The sequence below is a fragment of the Heloderma suspectum genome, chromosome 12 (genome assembly GCF_057233095.1).
Source record: "Heloderma suspectum isolate Gila_16-S chromosome 12, 16-S_ref, whole genome shotgun sequence".
Lineage (NCBI taxonomy): Eukaryota > Metazoa > Chordata > Lepidosauria > Squamata > Helodermatidae > Heloderma > Heloderma suspectum.
In genome coordinates, this window is record NC_139469.1 from 5,837,501 (window position 1) to 5,857,962 (window position 20,462).

Genomic DNA, 20,462 nt, shown 5'->3' on the forward strand with positions numbered 1-20,462 from the left:
TATAGGACAAGAACGGATTGTGCGGTAACCCCGCCACTGTCCTCTCCAAGACGTTGAGGACATGAATATCTCTCGGCGTTTCCACCCCTCCCTGCTCAATAGGCTGCCTTGGGGGTAAGATCCGGCGGACTCACAGCATGTCTCCCCAGCAAACACGGTTTAGGATCGAACCGTCAGAGAATCTGCAGCCTCACAGAAAGCAGCGCTGGTGTTGTGGACTTGCGGGGGCAGAGAGCATTTCCTGGGTGTTGTATTTCTCCTGTTTAATCGCCGCCTCCTCCCGGCTTTCCTCAACTCAGACGAGCAGGTTTCAGTATTTGCTTATTGAACCAGGTCAACTCAAAATGTCAAGGTGTCCCTAACTGTGCCAAGACCGGGTTGGGGGGGGGGGGAAGCAGCACCTTTCTCTCCATTAAGCACCCCTGAGATCTTCTCCTTGCTGTTTCAGAGTATGGTGTGTGTGTGTCTTTAATTAAAAGAGCGTCATTTTGGAGAAAGGGACAATCCACGGGGCGATGTATTGTCCTTACATTTTCGCTTTATCTCCCTTCCACCGATCGTTCCATAATAACAGTAATAATGATAATAAATAAACCAAATTAATCTCAGGGCCTCATTTCAATTCTTGGGGTTTGTTCTGGACAACTTCCAGTGGGTTCTATTTGGAAACAGGGTTTCTGGGGGCGACAAAACGAGCGGGTTTGTGTAACCATGAAGAGAGCCGCGGTACCATTACGCCCGGAACACCAGGGGTATCGACTTTCAGGCTCTATTTTGAGGTGGCGGCAGCATAAAACGTGGCAGGGGGAAAAAAGAGAAAGAACTAAAAGGGCGAAAGAAGAAGAGCAAAATCCCGCAACCTTCCAATCAACTCCCAATTATTTTCCGCGCAGGGCGACCAAGGGCATGGACGCCTCATTAGGCTGAACTTTTAAACATTTCCAAAGCCGTTAACGCTTCTTTTTTCAATCGGAGACGTCCCTGTATTATTTATATTTATATATTTCTCTTTGGGAACGCTCGGGGGGGGGGGGACCAAGAGAAAGCAGCAGCTCTAAGAGCATCTGCTTTATCCTCCCCCTTGCACGAGTCTCCGTCGCCATAATAGGATGATAATTTAAAATGTTGTTTCTCTCCTACTGGTTCATAATCCTCTTCCTTTTAGTCGGGTTGATACTGACAGATCTGGAAGGTCTACCCTTTTCCCTCTCACCTGCTGTTCGGTTTTAAAGAGAGGAGGTGTTAACCTCTGCAGAAATAAATATTGAAACAAAAGATTTTAGCCCCAAAGCTGCAAATCCCATCATTTCAATCTTCCGCTCTTAGTTTTCCCGCGTTGTCAATTTCTCACTGATTTCTCTCTCCCCACTTGTCCTCTTTTCTTTCTTTTTCTCACGCATTTCGAGATTTCTTCTTCTTCTTCTTCTTCTTCTTCTTCTTCTTCTTCTTCTTCTTCTTCAGAAATGCTCTACATTTGAACCGGATCACTTTCCCTCCATTCACTCCCCGCCCTTCCACTTTTGATCAGGGATGTCCTTCCCCAGAAAGTAAAATAACAAAATAAAATAAAATAAAGCAAACAGCAGAATGTGGGTACAGTTGTAATGAAGCAAAGCAAAGCAAACTAGAACAGCGAAATCGTAAAATTTGGATCAAGAAGCTAGAATTTAATACACACACACACACACCTCATTTATTAAAGCATTAGAATAATTGAAATTTGCTGCTGAAGCAGCCCAGATCCGTTTAAATAATTCTATGGGTGTCTTGTTGTGATAAAAGATTATCTGGAATTCTATTAAAGGCGCAGGAGCGCCGGATTTCAAAATCCTATTTGGGGGACTTTCAATAACTATCAGTAATCTGATCTTTTCAACAACCTCCCGCCGTTCAGGTTTATCTGAAAGTTTACAGCGTTTCAGGAGAATTTCAGCATCCTTTAAAAAACAAACAAAAAAACCCCCAACCAGCGCACCACAGACAGACACAGACAGAGACACAACTTAAGAATCCAGTAGCTGTCATTCACTTTGGGATTAGAAAATATTAATAAGAGGGAAATACACGTATGTATTGGGGGGGGGGGAGAGAAAGAAACCCACCCACACTATTCCATTGAAGAAAAGTGTGTGTGTGTAGTTGTTTAAGTGGCAACCTAGATGTTGCGATCTCGATTCCGGGTTTTGTGTAGTTCAAATCTCACCTACAGGTTATTTGAACAAACGATGCTTGTCTGTTTATGGCGTAATTACATCAACGAGCATTCTGAATAAGGTATGTTGGAGCCAAGTATTAATTAAAGGCTCAGCATACCTCTGCCTGCTTCTACCGGGGCTCTGCATTCATAGCCACAAATTAATGCCAGGTTTCTCCTTAATCCCTCACTTATTACAATTTTTCAGTTAATTTTAGACTGTTTAATATCATTCCAGAGCCTAATTTCCTTTGTTTATGCATAAAGTATCATTTTTAATTGTCAGTAGATACTCTCTCCTGTGCTCGCAAACCTTTGAAACGCCCAGACAGCACTAATTGCTGTTAATTTTCTTCATTAGTTTCATTTACTCTTCAACCTCTTAATTGTATCTTTTTTTCCTTTTATTTTTTTTTACCCCTCCCCTACTTTTCTAGTAATCATGATTTCTTCAAAGGGAGAGGAAGTAAATAGGAAAGATTTCCTTGCCTCTCCCCAAGATTAATCTAGACTCCTCCCCCTTAGTGACGTTCCTTTGGGCCAGAGGACAGTGGTCAATGACCCTTTAAGTTTTAAAGGTTCTTTGACCACTGCCCTCTGGCCCAAAGGAATCTTCCTTGTTCATTTTATTATTAAGATAGACTGCCTCTATTCATGGAGGTTCTTTCTCAGAATACCAGCTGCTGGGATAAAACAGCCAGGGTGACTGTCGACTTCGTGCCCCCACTGTTGGTGACAGAGGAACGCAAGGCAGCTCTTAACGTTCTAAAGAAGCCTTTCACAACCCGCATCCTTCCAAAGGCTTTTAATGACAGCTCCCATCAGCCTCAGACACCATGGCAAATGGTTAGGGACAATGGGAGTTGTAGTCAAAAACACCTGGAGGCGCCCAGTGCTGGGCAAGGCTATCTAAAGACAGAACAGTGAAGTTGCTGGGATTAAATGTTCCACGTGCCTTGGACAACAGGAGATGTGAGAGAGGACGGGAACCCGGGACCTTTCATAGTTTTGCAGAAGTATTGCTTTTCTCTCCTATAAGAGCTATATCTCCCCAGTGCTGCAGTTAGGTAATTTTAACTTCTGATTTAATGATCTTACAGACTCCCTCTCCTCCCCTGCCGGGCCCCCCCCCCCCATTTAGATACTCATGTGTATTACTTTACTTACCTGGAGATGTGCGAAGCCAGCTGGATTCCGGCCTCCGCCTGCTCACTCTGCTGAATAGTGGGGACCTGGACATTTGCCCCAAAGTCCTGCCCTGAGGGCACCATTGCATCCCCAGCCCCAAATTCTTTCTTTTAGTCCTCCTTCATCCCATCACCCTTTCAACAACTTTGTTGTTTCCTCATAAATCCAGCCAGCATATAAACTACTCCCTTTTCAGCTTGGTTGGAGAAGGAGCCAGCATTCTAGAAGAACTTCAGCACCCTTCGCAAAACAAAACCACAAACATTTGGAAGCAGGGGAGGATGCCGCTTCGGATGCCAGTGGGGCGGTGAATCCGCTCCGGGTTTCAGTCAGAACTCTGAAGGAGCTATCCGAGGTGCTATCTAACTCCTTTAGAGCTCTGACTGGTTCTGACTAAAACCCGGGGTGGATTCACCGCCCCACTGGCATCCGAACCGGCAGCCTCCACTGTTTGGAAGATAATTCCAACTTTATTCATTTTATACATTTAGAATTATTAACCATAAGAGACCATTAGAAAAAACAGAGTGACCCAAATGGATTTTGTTAACTGAGGTCCAAATGATCCTGACTGATCACCAATGAAACCAAATAAAAAGAAACATAGGATTGGATCCAGACTCAGTTGGGCTAAGAGTAGACCCACTGAAATCAATGGGACTTGAGTAAATCACAACTAGTTGAAGTCTCATTGATTTCAGTAGGTCTACTCTAAGTATGTCTAAGTCTGGATTGAACCCATCGTCAGGACTTGCCAACTCAACTCCTACAACTTAGGATGTATGAAAATTTTAGCTGGATTGGGGGCTTTAACATACAGTTTCCCCCAGTAGGCAGGCTGTTTAACAGCATGTCTTCTATACTGCGAAGACAAGTAAATATTTCCTTTAGGGGAGAGCAGAGCATGAAACAGTGGAGGCTGGTGGCTCGATGCCAGTGGGGTGGTAAATCTGCTCCTGGTTTCAGTCAGAACTCTAAAGGGGCTATCCAAGGGGTGAAGATCCCCTTTAAACTTCTGACTGAAACCCAGAGCAGAGTCACTGCCCCACTGACATCGGAGCCACCAGCTTCCACTGGCCATACTCAAGTCCCATTGCTTTCAATGGGTCTAATCTAACTATGACTATGTCAAGATCCAACATTGATATCCAAGATCCAATGCTTCTATAATAGTTCATGCTTTACCTGTGGGAAGGTTCCAGTTTCACCTGCTGGTACATATTCTAGTTAAAATGGCTTCAAGTAATGGGGCTGATGGGGAAAAGACCCTCTGTCTGAGACCCTCATGAGCCACCATCAGTCAGAGTAGAAACTACTGGGGTAAATGGGCCATTGGCCTGAACAAGGAAGTTTCCCGCCTCCTTATATATTTAAAATTTCACTTCTGAGGGGGTAAGCGGGGAGCCGTACCAGAGAATTGTCATCACTTTCACAGGGGTATGATTCCAAGGCAGGAGAAAGAAGGGAGGGGAAAGTGACAGTGTGACTGATGTAAATCTGTTTTGAGGCACAAACTAGCATTCTATGTTCAGGGAGGGTCTTTTGTTTGTTTTTGCTTTGTTTTGTACAATAGACCATTCAAACCTGTCCCTCTGCCACCACCTGAGCCTGAAGTTGCGCAACCCAGGTGCAATTTCTAGCACCCCATTGGCTCTGTGGTGAACTAAGCTGACAACACAAGCAGCAGATCACATGGTCAATCTGTTCGGAGAGCATGCCCAGGGCCAGCCAAAGGCCCCACTCTCCATTCCATGTACAGAAGCTGATGAAATTGGCAGTGGATCTTACTTTGACCCCGGTAACCAGTTAGCACACTGAAGGGGCAGGAAGCTAGTTTAGGGGTGCAGGACAGACATGTGGCGGACATGTTCTCCAAGACAGGGTAATGGCTGGGGGGCTCAGGAGGAAAGGCCCCTTGCTGCCTAGCACCTACCGCCTGAAGCAGTTGCATTAGTCTGCCTAGTGGTAGGGCTGGTCCTGAATGTGCCACTTTGGATGACAGGGGGCAGCTGTGGGGCAGAGTTTGCGTGCTTGAATTCTCCCCCATGGAGGAAACAACAGCAACATCAACTGCACACACACGAACTAGGTAAATCAAGGCCAACTATTTTTCTGTGTGTGTGGCACTCTTAGGGGGCAATCGTTTTTCTGTTTAGGCAGAAAAAAAGTCCTACAACTCCCACCATGCTGACGGGGGAATGCTGAGAGATGTAGAGTTTTTTTGGTGGAAACAGGCATAGGATTGCACCCTTATTTGGGAAGTGTGCAGTCATATGATTCCCCCAGAAACAGCCTAAGGTGGTAGAATCCATGTGCTGTTTACGTACCTGTAAATTGGACATGCAGGTGACCTTCAAGGTAACATAGCAGTATACAAGGCAGAGGCTGGTTCACCCAGTACTTTGTCACTGGATAGTTAAAAAGAGAGGGTTAGCATGAATTTTGCCCTTGATCCCCAGCAGAGAAAGAAACGGCATTTACCAGGAACACTGGAAGTTGTCTTATAGAAAGTCAGACCTTACAGCAAGTTCATTTAACTCAGTATTGTTTACTGTGCTGACGGGGGCAGCTGCTGTCCAGGGTTTTGGGCCAGACTTTTTCCTTGCCCTCCTTGGAAATGCCGGGGATCAAACCTGGGATCTTTTGCATGCAAAGCGGATACTCCATCATTTGTTCGATGGCATCCAAGGCAGTACGTGTGTACCAGGCTTCCCAAACCCAGGGCTGTCCAGATGTGGCCTTTCTGTCTGGGGCTGATGGGAGCTGTAGTCCCACACATCTGGAGGGCATCAGGTTGGGGGAGACTGATGTGTTCAATTTATATCCCAGAGAAGCCAATGGCATTGACTTATTTTGGGAACTCTAGATAGCAAGCTGTGTGATGAAGACTCTTGCTCAGACCACCACAAATAAATTCTTGGGGGAGAAGTCCATGGACAGCTGCTATCCATGATGTCTAAGCAGAGACTCCATGTATAGAGGCAGTATACCTCTGAAACACAAATTCTGGAGGTCAATCCCCAACATTTCAGGTCTAGAGTAAGGCAATCCAAACGTCACCCCACCTCCTGCAGTATAATGAAGATAAAAATTTTGCTGAACAGATTATGCTGCCAAAGGTGAATGGCTCATTTCTCGCAATGCTGTTCATTGCTCAGGGATGGCAATGTGAGAATATGACCTACATATGGCAAATTATGGCCACCACGGATCTGCCACCACGGATCATTCCCCGCACATGACATCCAGCACAGTGATTTTCAGAAGGGGCCTGGTCACCTGCTCAGTTGCGAACAGTCAAGGTGGTGGCTGATGGCTCCATTGTCAGTGGGGGGTAAATCTGCTCCAGGTTCCAGAACTCCAAAGGAGCTATCCAAGGTGCAGAAGCTTCTGAGGTACTTGTAACTAGAGCAGGCTTGTAAACTACTTGATTCCTGTATACTGGATGGCCAGAGGTGATGGGAGACAAGAAAAAGCTCTGTCTGTGGAGTTACTGTATGCTGGTAAGGGCCCATTTATCCATCAGTTGATGTTGCAGCCATCAATCCTACACACCACCGGTAGGCCACCTGGTGCCTTGCAGATGTTTTGGACTACAACTCCTACCATCCCTGATCATTGGCCATGCGGGCCTATGGAAACTGTTTGGAACATGCCTATGGAAACTGTAGTTCAAACACATCTGGAAGGCAGATGGTTGTCTGCCTACCCCCTGCTCTATGTCAAGAGTGAATTCTTTCTCCAGGCGTGCGACCTTCTGCAGCCAAAACGGCACCACCCAATTGCATGCATAAGAGGGAGGTATCAGTGGTAGAGTACTTGTTCCGGAAGTACATGAAACCTTTGGGGGGCAGGGGAAACCAAAAACAGCCCATTATGGACCATGCATGCTGAATGAGCATGGAATGTTGACTGTTGGGAAAAGAAACATACAAGAGATCTATGGGAGAGGGCAAACGGAATGGCATATTCTGCAAAGGGGCATGGCTGGCTGGAACCCTGAACAGGAGTACACTTCGTTGCAGGTTCCACTTTTACTGACTCAACTTGATTTCCTGATTCCCCCCCCCTTCCTGTCCTCCCTCCATCTTCCTCCCTCACCCCAATACAACTCTTAGGATCTTCCCTCCATTCTACTCTGGTTATCACTGCCACTAATGGCTCTCTGCAGCCCCCTCCTTTCCTGCTCATTATCACCTTATGAAAAGTGTTTCATTAAGAAACACTGCTTTTGATTAATTATCGACAGAATGCTGACCAGAAAAAAAGAGAGAGACAGAAATGAAATTAGTCTCTGACCCTGTCTGCGTAACACTGAAAATTCATCACCTACCCTTTTAATATTGAAAAGCAGCCTCGAATTTTAATAGAAAAAAAAGTGTCTCTCTCTATCTCCCCCGCTCCTCACCTCCGGCCCCAAATCCAAACCTCTCCCAGTCTTTATTAATACCCTTAGGCAGAAACTGATATTGCTCCCAATCTGGCAGCTTTTGTTCATTTTAAATTTATTATACAGAATGCACTTCATTTTCAAATATTTTACTGTTTCTTTTTAATTTTGCTCACTGTTAAGTACAGATGAGGAAACCCTTTTAAAACATTTAAGTTATGAGGAAGAGAGAAGGGGGAGTATGGCAGAGAGGAAATCTACATGGAGATTGAACATAAAGGCTGTGCCCATCCAATAAATTTAAATAGAAACAATTGTAATTGCATGTCTGCAACCATCCCCTTCAGACATTAAGACAATATCAGGAATGATACAATTGTCATACTGAGAAGTAGTGATGAGTTTGGAACTGGACAGGCTCGTTTTCTCACCACCTCCAATTTAAAATAAAAAGGACCCATAGAGACAACCGTAAGGGAGAAATATGGGGGCACTCCTACCAGGATCCCTGGGAGCAGTGGGAACAGCTGGTTTTGGGGGGACATTGGAGACATGTGGACCAAAGGCACTTGAGAGCCGTGCTGCAGGATTTGTGAACATAAGAGCCCTGGGATGGAATTCTAACTCCAAAAGATGATAGAGTATAACATTCTTCCCCCACCATTAAATGTGTTCTATCCTCTGACTCTTTACATCAAAGTGAACCCACTGTCAATTCAGAAATGTAACCCGTTAAGTCAAATTGCGGGTCGTCACTGTCTGCCGCTCTGCCTAAAGCACTCGGCCCAAGACGTGAACCAGACAAACATATAACAAAAATCTGAGCTGTGCAGAGGCCTGCTGTAGGCTCTTTAATGGTTGGTATGAGCGCACACGCTCATATGTGTGCACGTACACACACATGCACACACACACTCGAGCTTTTGATTAAAATGAAATAAAAATAAACTGAAATCTAAGTCTCTAAATATTTCTATTATCTTCTGTTAGCCTAACACAAGTGAAAGGTTAAATATAGAGACTCCATAGGCAGTGGCCATCCTTAAAATAACTAAGGGTGCAATCCTGTGCATGCTTAGACAGAAAAAAAGTCTTACAGCTCCCAGCATGTCCTAGCCAGCGATGGACTTTTTTTCCCTAAACATGCATAGGATTGCACCCTAAGTAGGGCAGCCCCTGAATTCCATCAGTCCAGTGATCCATGTAGCCTAACTTTCTGTCTTCAACACTGGGCAGCAAGATAGCCCAGAGATAGCCCTAAGAAGCATACAAGCAGGGACAGTGAGGGGATAGCCCTCTGTGGCCTGTCCCAAGAGCAGGTCAGTGGCAGAGGCCCTGCTTTGCATGCTGCAGGTCCCAGGTTTGATCCCCGGCATCTCCAGGTAGGGCCCCCTGCCTGTAACTTTGGAGAGCCACTTCTGCCAGTCAGTGTTGACAATACTGGGCTAGATGGACCACGGATCTGACTCAGTATAAGGCAGCGTCCTATGTGGTAGCCTGCTCTTGAACATGTAGGTTCCACTTAGCTATCATGACTAAAAGACTGCTCACCCACAAATCTATTTGAGCCTTTAATTCTTTAAAAAAGTCTACCTAAGGTTGTGGCCCCCACCAAATCTTGCGGAAGCAAACTCTGTAAGATAAGAAGTACAGTCCTTTGTTTGTTCTGAACCAACTGACAATGAACTTTGCTGGAGGACTCCTGAGTTCTAGTACTGTTGGTTTGTTTGAAAATGTTTTGTCTTGCTTTGTTTCCACCAGGGACACTCAAAGTGGATAATGAGCTTTTCTACATGAGGCATTTATTGGGCGCTTCTCATTCCCTACTCATGTTGTTTATGTGTTCTTTAGACAATGCCATGACTGTCCAGTTTTGCTTCTGTTTTTGAACAGCACTTTCAGTGAGTGTTTTTTTTTTTAGAGCAGTAAAAATGTGGTATTATTTGTGAAAGTGAAAGAAAATGCTTTTGTGTAATTGCGCAGTTCTGCTATACCACAGTGCCCCATGTAGCGGAAATGCAGGAAAGGAAACAGTCTTTGTGTAGTGCTCACATCTCCGTTCTGTGACAAAATCAAAAGTAGATACAGCAGATTAACAGCCTCATCTGGAAAAGCTCAGTTACAGAGGAATAGAAAATAATCAAGACAATATAAAAAACCACACACATCACAATAAAATGTAAGAATAACTGAATCAGTGGTTAGAACAGATGATCAGTTCAGCTTTCCCCAAAGGATCCCTTAAATAGTCAGGTGTCTTCACCATGCACTAGAAGGCATATAGAAATGGGCTTCTCTCAGAAGGGCATTCCAGAATTCTGGTGCCACACCCCAAAAGGCCCTATTTCTTGTGCCCACCTGCCAAACCTGAGTTGATGAGGGTCATCTGAAGCAGGATGTCAAGGTCAAATTGGAGAACACATACCGGAGAAAATGGTTCTCAAGGTACCCAGGTTTTTAACCACTAGGCAATGGTTCTTTGGGGATATTCAGAGGCAATGAAAACACATGAGTGAAAGAAAGAAGTTTATTTAGCTGAAATAGGCCAATAAAGCAAGAAATCACAAGACAAGATTAATATGCTTCCACCCCTCCAGCTACTGGGACACGCTACCAGCAGCGAGCGTAACCCGAGAATCAGCCTGGCTTGTACACAGCGCTTTTTGTGATCAGTCTGTGTTCAGAAAGAATTGGGGAGGGTCCCATGGAATCATATACGATCTCCTTGATCCCTCCCATTCTGGACATGGTCTCATGACTTCATACATTCTCTCTCTCTGTGTGTGGGGGGAACTGCCCCCCCTAAACATGGTCAGGCTGCCAGCCCAGAAGATAACATTCTACTCAGCCATTTTAAGCAAGAAGGAGCTAACTATGAGATTCTGCCAGTTTATCTACATTCTGTTGAACAGAGCATCAACAAGTGATTCTCTGGGAACTATCATAGCTACCCCCCTCCCAATCAGCTCAACAAACAGACACAACAGCACTCTAGACATGGGCAAGGGAACTGGTGCACTCCTTGATAGACAATGGTCTTCCCATTTCCACTATACCAGGAGCCAAGCTGTTTAGGGCATATGACATGAGAAGAAGCAAACTTTCACTCTTTATCCACCCTGTACCACATTTTGGTAGAACAAATCCAGTTTTGGAGGGTGCAGCAAGGGGGAAGCGTGACTTTCCAGTGGAGGTATAAAAATGTCCTCAGTTCAACTCTGGTTAAAGGACCTCACGTAGCGGCACATGGAAAATCCTTGGGGAAGTCCTGGGTTTAGGTTTGTGACGGGCCTACTCAATGGATTCTTTGAGGCCTTTCTTTAAAAAGTCAGACTCATACCATACCTATTTATTATCCTATTTTGGAGTAATCAGATTTGCTCGTGCTTGTGGCTTCTGGCTTGATGGGCTCAGGACATCCCCTCCCAGTTTAGAATGGATTATTTTGGAGCCCTGCTGAAGCTCTGGGGTGGAAAACTTCATCCACCAACAGGGATGCTGCATCATCAAAGCTGATGCTGTCTGTGAGCCCAAACACCATCAGTGTAGTGCGCAACAGTTCAAAATACATCATAAAACCAGAATTACAACCAAATCAAATCAAAAGTGTAGTTATTATCAAAATGTGCAGTGTGATCCGATACATGTCTGGACAGAACTAAGCCCACTGAATTCAATAGGACTTACTCACAGGTAAGTGTGTATAGGATTGCTGTTTTATTGAAAGTGAGTGCCTTGGCTGAGTTTTAGCCTTTTTTGTTGTCCTTCAGGGATTTTGAAGCCCTCAGCCAGGGGTGGGCAACATGTGGCACTCCAGATGTTTTGCCCTACAACTCCCACCAGCTTGGGCCAGCATAGGCAGTTGTAGGCCAACAACATCTGGAGGTCCAGAAGTCCTCCTTCCCACGGGGCACAGTCAAACTATGGAATTTGCTACCACAAGACATAGTGATGGCCACCAATTTGGATGGCTTCAAAAGGGGGCTGGACAAATTCCTGGAGGAAAAGGCTATAAGTGGCTACTCGTCCTGATGGCTGTGTGCTCCCTCCAGTACCAGAGGCAGTGAGCCTACATACACCAGTTGCTGGGGAACATGGGCGGGAGGGTACTGTTGCACTCGTGTCCTGCTTGTGGGTTTCCTGTGGGCAGCTGTTTGGCCACTGTGTGAACAGAATGCTGGACTAGATGGACCTTGATCTGATCCAGCAAGGGCTCCTTTATGTACTTAGAAGCTGTCAAACCCTGCCCTAGGCATATGTCTCCTCTGCCTCTTTGCAAATTGTCCCTGTCATTGGACCTGGGAGTTTGGAGGGCAACAGTCAGTTAATGGGCAAAGGTCTGGTTGCACAAAGACAGCTTCATGCTGATCAATCCCTAGAACCAGCGGTTTATTCCTAATAGAGCAGTCAAGCAATTAAAGAGTTTATCCTTGATCCATCATCTGCCTTTTTAATAGATTAATCTCTCATTTTTATCTTTTCTCCCTAGATTCTAGTAACTAGAACTTCAGGACAACATTCCATGAAATTGACTGGGATTGACCAAAATTGACTTGGTGACGATAGAGAAAAGGAAGCGTTCCTTCACATAGCACAGCACACAGCCTTCCTTTGTGGAATTCATGTTCAAAGCATTGTTGCAAAAATGCCATGTACAACAACACTTTAAGGAAGGCTGGTATTTAGTTGCAGATGGAAAAGAGAACAGTAGCTTCTTGCCAAAAAGTTCATGGCTTAAATGAAATTTAACCAGGGGGGGGGGGAGAGGAGGAGGAGGAGAAGGAGGCAGTGGCAAAACCTTAAACTTATCCTCAGAAATAGAACATTTATTATGATTTCATGTGTGGTCAATGCATTTGGACATATCACTTTTTAAGGGGGAGAAAGAACTTTTCCCACTATCTTGTCATTGCAGCTCACACAGGGACTTGTTATTTCATGTCAGACACTGGGCACAATACTCATAATACATTTTGTATTTCTGAGCACCCTTTTGAGGCTTTGCATCCCCTCCACTGGGTTTTCAAAAATCTCTTTGGTGCTTCCCCTTCTTTTTCCTGCTTAAAAATCAGATTTGAACCAGGGATTTCCTGACTCTCAAATTAGAACTACCAGCCACTTTGCCATGCCATGGTAGTAGTTCGTAAGCATTTATATCATGTTTTCAAATGTTCAAGGTGCATAATTCATTGTCTCAGTAACTGCACTTGCTGTATTTCTTAGAGGATTGTTTTGAGATGCACTTTGTGAGACACTTACTGCTCAGTCCTCAAAGTATTTCAGTACCTGCTACAAATCCCATTGAACTGAATGGAGCTTGGTCTGGTGAATGGGGTCGAGCCCTACTAATCTCACACTCCCTTCTTTACTTGGAACTAAGTCTCTGGTTTTCAACAGAACTTGGTAGTAAGTGGGTGTTATCCTAGCTGACACAAAAGAGTACTGGGTTCTTGCCCCCTTAATAGCTGTGCAAAAGAGGGAATTTCAGCAACTGCAGTTTGTCCAGTGAAGTATCCTCTTTTGCATCTGGCCATCCTAGTGGTGGGTATACGATTGTGTCATGGTGCATTAAGGGTGCAATCCTATGCATGGTTAGACAGAAAAAAAGTCCTACAATTCCCAGCATTCCTCAGCTAGGATGGCTGGCTAGAGAATGCTAGGAGGTATAGGACTTTTTTCTGTCTAAACATGCATAGGATTATACCCTACGGCTGCAATCCTAAGCATACTTTCCTGGGAGTAAGTCCCACTGAACTCAGTGGAGTTTAGTTCTCAGTAGACCTGCATAGGATTGGATTGTGAGAGTGTGATCCACCTCCCACTGGAGCCAAAATGGCAACACCTCCTCTCCTGTGTGTGGGTCTGCACTCAGTGTAACCTGTACATCTACTCAAAAGTAAGCTCCACTGAGTTAAACGGGTCTTACTCCCAGGTAGGTGGATACAGGACTGACACTTTAAAATATTATAGAAAGAACCAAGCTCCCCTGTCTATATATGGCTAGGCAGTGTTTGCCATATTCTTCCACTTAGCATCCCTACCTCTATCATACCTGCATTTATTGCCCGGCCCTGGAATCTAGATCGTAAGTTCCTCGAGGCAGAAACTTCTATGCTATGTTACCCTTCCAAATACATGCATTTGGACGAGTATCGAGCTGTAGGAAATCATCATCATCCAGAAAATTTATTTATTTATTTATTTATTTCATTTCTATACCGCCCAAAAACACGCAGCTCCAACGTTTATAGAATATATATTAAATTCATGCCGAGGATGAAGGATCAGCAGAGAAAGATTTCGTAGACCTTTCTCCTAGCAACTCGGGGAGGCGAATTCAGTCTGTGCCTTTGATTTATAGCCCAAGCCACCATCTTCCTGGGGAATCCATCTTTCTGGAGAGGGCAAAGGCTGGGAGTTCGTCTCCTCCAGGCAAGCTTAAACCGCCCCAGACCATTTTATTTGGATTCGAAAGCCCAACAGCTGCAAATCACGCGCCTTCCCAACCCCGCGCCAAGCGCCTCTCCTTTCTCCCGCCTTTCCTTTTCCCAAGGAATCCGAGAAGACCTGCGTTTAATGAAACGTGAAGTGTGAAAACTTCCTGAGCTGCATAGGCGACTCTTAATGATGTTCCCAGATGTGGCGGGCTGGAGACTGGGGTGATGGCACGGAGGGTCCTGGCGGAGAGAACCTCACCTTTCTGCGCGCACCGTTAGGGCCCGAGTAATGGGAAAGCTCTCCAAGCCATGCGTAATTACGCATTGGAGAGATTCTGCCGTCGCGGTAGGCTGCCGCCCTCCACCTCGCCACGGAAAACAACGCGTCCTTGTAATGCCTTCTCTCTCTTTTTAAAAATTTCTCTTCGCCCTGGTGGCTTATTGCATGGATCCAGGGGAAAAAAAAAGTCAGACCCTTGTTTAGAAAACGAAAGCTGCCGGCACCTCCGAGCTATTCCGGTGAAATCCAATTTTCACTGAATTCTAAAGATCCTCTCGCTGATTCTCTTCCGGGCTGCTACGCGCGGCAAAGACAGCTTGAAGGAACTTCCCATGGCCAAACTGTTCCCCCCAGATACTTTTTGTGTGCAACGGCCTGGACTTCATGGCTGGGAAGGGTTTCACAGGGAGGGTGCCCCGCTGAACCCAAAGTTATTGCAGGGAAGGGGCTTTGGTCGAGCTCGGCCCTAGTTAATCTTGGGAGGGTCTTTTCGAATTTCACGCGCTCGCGGTGTGAGTGTGTGTGTGTGTGTGTGTGAGAGAGAGAGAGAGAGAGAGAAGAAATGCCCGACTTCTTTGGCAAGGCCCATATTTTGTGATATGAAAACGGGTTTTAATCTTAAATTGCACTGCATTGCATTGAACTTTCTGAGCAAATTACCTGTAAAATCATTAAGGGTGGAAGACAGAAGACGGGGTTGGGTGGAGAAAAGAGCCGGGCAACATCTCAGGTTTCCTGGGATTGGGGGAGACACACAAAGAGATTTGGGGGAGAATTCACAGCAAGATTCGAAGTCCTGTTGTTAGACGGAACCATGATTAAATTGCAAAATTAATACGCACCCCACCCACATACGCACTTCTGAAAAGAGAATTAGTTGTAGTTTCTTTTTATGCAACCTAAACAACAGCCATATTTACAACACAGGTCAAGTAGACACCTTTTACATGTAATGTAATGTTTTTAAGCAAAGGGGTTGACATGCAGTTGGCATGCGTACCTAGTAGATACGGTAGTTTAATTGCTTTTTACAGCCAGCTGGTGTGGAGCTAGTGAGTGAAGGAGAAATAGCCAAGGAGCCATCATCACAGTCTGAAACCGCGGGGTGGGGTGGGGTGGGGTGGGGTGGTAAGTGATGCTTGCTCCTCCCCTGCCACCTCAAGGTCGCCCTCCAAGTTCCTGCACAACTCCAAAGCTATGTTTGTTTACTCACAAGTAAATCTCACAGAATTCAACTGGGACTTACACCCAAGGAAAAAATGTACAGGGTTGCAGCCAAACGGTTTTTCTTTAAAAAATTGCTGGTGGAGTTTAACTTAGTTTTTGTTGGACTGCATTGTAATTTTGCAGTCCACGGTGAAGAACTTAGTCTGGAGTACAGGTTCATAGGTATTTTTTCGGGAGAGTATTTCAGTAAACTCACTCCAAAGAAAGTGATATTTGGAATTACAGTAGGAGGGAACCAACTCCATATGTATTTTCCTGTCCTCATTCTTATTGATTTCTGCAGAGACTTTAAGATTCAACTGTTGTTGTTTTTTTAAAGTTTTGTGGATGTTGAATACTGAGCAAGGTTTTTGTAATGGGGTTGGTCTCACTCACATATACACCTGTGTGGCATAAATCCCTGGGTGTATGGGAATCTGATCACAATGGGTTTATGATGATTCAAAGCAGAGGTGGGCAGAAGGTAGATCAGTATCTACTGGTAGATCTCTGGGTGAGCTTCAGTAGATCAGCCAAGATTTTCTGACTTCCAATCATTTAACAATAGCAGCAGCAACAACAAAAAAGCTTGTGTGTGTGTGTGCGTGTGTGCAAAAGGATTATGAGCTCAGTTCTGGTACTAAAAACAGTTTCCTGGGCTGAACATGTGAGGCATGCTGTCCCTTAATTCTCAGTGTACACCTGCTCCCAGTCGCATACCACTGTGTTGTATTTGGCTTTGCTTGGAATTTGGGGTTCTATGAAGAACAAGGTAGATTCCACACATCTAAAGTTAGCTGCCCCAGCTCAAAGCCTCAGATTGCAACCCTGTACCTATTTATCTGGAAGAAATCCCCATTGAACTCAACTGGATGTACTTCTGTGTAGACATGTACAGGTTGCTCTGTTTGTTCTTAAACCCATTTCTTTGAAAGCAGAAAAGAAAAGAAGTCCAATTGATTTTTCTGATAAATATACTTTGTTATATTATATTATATAATTATATGGAACCTTCAAAGTGCATGCAATTTTGCAGTGTACCAAAGATAAAGGTCTCTGCCTTGAGGCACTTACAGTCTGAAGTTTGATATGATGTGTGTGGGGGAACCATAGGGAGGGGAGTAAGATGGGGGGGTTTCCCTCTCTTTGTTGCTTCAGTACAGTTACAGGTACTTATGCTCGGATTTTGAGCAGAGGATGAGGAATAAGGAGTTAAGCCAAGGGCATCATGGACAAGGTAACAAATCCCAGAGTGGTGGGTGGGGGCTGTGCTAGTCCATTGTGGTAAAACTTGGAATCTTACAGCATCTTAACAATGAACAGATTTATAGGCAGCAGCTTTCCTTGGTCAGAACTTAGAGGTGGCCAATTCTGTCGATTTCAGTTTCTTTCAGTTTCTCATGTTTCCAATCTTAAATTTTATTCTTCCCAAACTTCCATACATAAAATTTTAATACAAAAATGCACATATGAGGAGAAATGCATACAAAATGCATATGATTTTTTTTAAGCAGTGAAGTTTGGGATTAACAGAATTTAAGGTTGGAAAAATGAAATCGACAGATTTGTCCATCATCAGTCCTGGCCAGGAAAGCTTCTGCCAATAGATTTGATGTCATTTGGTTCCTGGCTGACATGCCAGGTGGCTGGCACATCTCCTGGGACTCTGCTTTGCTGTGTGCTGGCTTCCCCCGTTAGGGGAGGCTGGTGCTCAGCAAAACCAGAGTGGCTGAGACAGAGGCTGAAGGAATGCTCCAGCTGCTGGTTCAGTTGGGGGCACTTTGCCACGCACATCCCCCACTGTTATCTCCAATCCGTGACTGGAGATAACAGTGGGGATTCCTTCAGGAAGCAGAGATTGGAAGCCCAGACCCCTGGAGGAATCCATGAAGGCTAGATGGGGAAATGACCACAGGCCAAATGAAGCCCATGGACTGGAATTTCTTCTCCCATGAATTCGGTGGGCTTTGGGACACATGTCTGGGGCTCCACTCAGCAGATTGGGCAGGAGGGCCCCCAAACACAGCAGGGCTGGATTACTACATTTGAACTAAGTGAAGTAACACATATTATGGCCATATAAAGAGACCCCTTCCCTGTAAGACTGTTTGAAGTAAAGGAAAGACTTTACATTGCTGGATTATAAGAACAGCTCTGTAGGCTTCCAGACACTAGGGGGCAATAGAGAATGGCCTGTATTTGATGAGTTCCTATTTCCTGCTCCCTCCCCTCCTTCCTTCCTTTGCAACCTCAAGCACCACATGGCCTGTCCCAGAAGGAAGCAAGTAACCATATCTCATGCCTTCACAGACTTACATGCACGCACCCAGTGTTAGGGGATGCTTGTAGGTAAATAGTGTTAGATAGCCCTATCTGATGATGTGTATGAAGTAAGTTGATTTGGACTACTTTTAAACTGGCTCAAGCCTGTGTTTATTGCCTCCAATACTAAATGCTGTGTTGCCACACTTTCTCTGTATAAAGCAACTCTGCTGTAAGTCACACCAGAGTTTCCACCACACATTCCCATCTAAAGCAGGAGTGGGAATGCAGGCCCTGCTTCCCCCACTGCCTCTGAACTGTAATTCAAAAAAGGACATCTGGAGTAGCCATTTTGCCCCCCCCCTTTTTAACCCCTTTAGTGCACCATAGATACTACAGAATGCCCAAAGGGTCAAAATTAGCATACAAACGAAGTGATTTCGACCCTTTGGGCACTCTGTAGCCACTCCATATGCCATTTAATTTTTAATATATTTATTTTAAAATTTGGTGCTGTGGGGAGGTGTGGCCCCTTGGGGGATCTGGGGGACAAGTAAAGAGGAAGACGGTGTAAGATTAGCTAGTCTCAAACCTCTTCACCAGACCAAGCTCCATTCAGTTCACTGGGACTTGCAGCAGCTACTGAAATATTTTGAGGACTGGGTAGTAATTAAGTGTCTTACAATGTGCATCTCAAAATAATCCTGTGAGTAATATCACAGCAAGTGAAGTTACTGAGAGGATGAACCCCAAACGTTTGAAAGCGTTATGTAAATGCTGAGGACTACTATCATGGCATGACATGGTAAAGTGTCAGTAGTAGTTCTGAGTTGAGAGTCAGGAAATCCCTGGCTCAAATCCAGTTTTAAGCAGTAAAAAAGAAGAAATTGCCCTTATATCTCCTGAAGTTGCCCACCCCTGATCTAAAGAGTCCCCCTGCCCCCAGTTAGATCCAGAATCTAAAATCACCTAGCTGTACGATTGAGCGAAGTGCTAGCTGCATTCAGTCTAAAAACCCAACATTAAACTGACTATTTATTTTACTTATAGGAATATTTATATCTTGTCTTTCTATTTTCAACAAATGATGGTAACAAGAACAATTGTGAAGCGACTCACAATTCAGATAAAAAATCATCAAAATGTGCTTTGGTCCCATGTATCAGATTTTTGGGGATTGCATTTTTAATCAGATTTCTATTATTACTAAACCATTAGTTCCCAATACCCCAGTTCTCGCACCCCTTCCCCAATTTATAGGTACAAAATTCTTACATAGGGAACTTAGAATGTTTCTTTTAACAGCTGCTCGACTTACAATAGCAGGGGGTGTAAGTAATCAGATTTTTCTTTAGACATTTGCCATAGTCATGTATGGAAGCTTGCCCTGATGGAAAGCTAACTCACAACTTGCGTATGGCAAAGGGGCATGCTAATCCTGAGGCATGTGATACTACTTGGCTTCCTTTTGTTACCCATGTATCTGGAATCTCTTAATAAAGATTTTAAGAAAAAAATCAAAATGCACAAGAAGCCTGAACCTAAACACAGACAGAGTCATGGCAGATGATCATAGAATCATAGAATAGTAGGGTTGGAAGGGGCCTATAAGACCATCAACTCCACCCCCCATGATGCTGATAATGATGATGATGATAGTAATAGTAATAGTAATAATAATACTAATTCAAAGAGGGGAGTCAGGAGTAATCCCCCTCTGATCAGGTTAAATGCCTGCTGAAGTAATTTAAAACATGGCTGCAGGATTGGCAGACAAGGAAGAGGTTAGACAAAGGATAATGGAGGATAAGGCTATCAATGGTGATTAGTTATGATGACGATATAGTACCTCCAGTATCAGAGGCTGTGTGCCTCTCAATCCCAGTTACTGGGGAACAGGGGCAGTGGGTGCTATCGCACTCAAGTCCTGCTTGTGGGTTTTCCACTGGGGCATCTGGCTGGCTGCTGTGGGAATAGAAGCCTGGACTAGACTGGCTTTTGGTCTGATCCAGCCAGGCTGTTGTGTTCTTCTGGTTCTCCCTGGGTAGGGAATTCCACATCTGAGGTGCCACCACAAAGAAGACCTTTTCATGCACATAACCTCAGATAAAGGCAGGACAAAGAGGAGGATCTCATGGTTGTTACACAATTCTTATGTGTACACTTAAAACAAATCCCAGCCAAAACCTCACCTAAAGAAAGTGAGATCTGAAGCTATCCTTATTAGAGCTGCCATGTTCACATTTTTCCATGTCAGAGAGGTAGGTATACACAGACTCTGTGCTGCTGCCTGACAGATGCACACCCACACAGGTGTTTCTTTAGTGGTACTCAGTTGACCCTATCAACATTACTGGCAGAAACATCAAGCAGAGACCAAGGCAAAGGCCTGTTTTTTTGTTTTTTTGTTTAAAAAGATTGGAAGGAACACTTCATGGATACATTCTGAAGGTTACCCCTTCATCTCCATTCCTTCCAAAAGATATGCTACATATCCCACCTGCC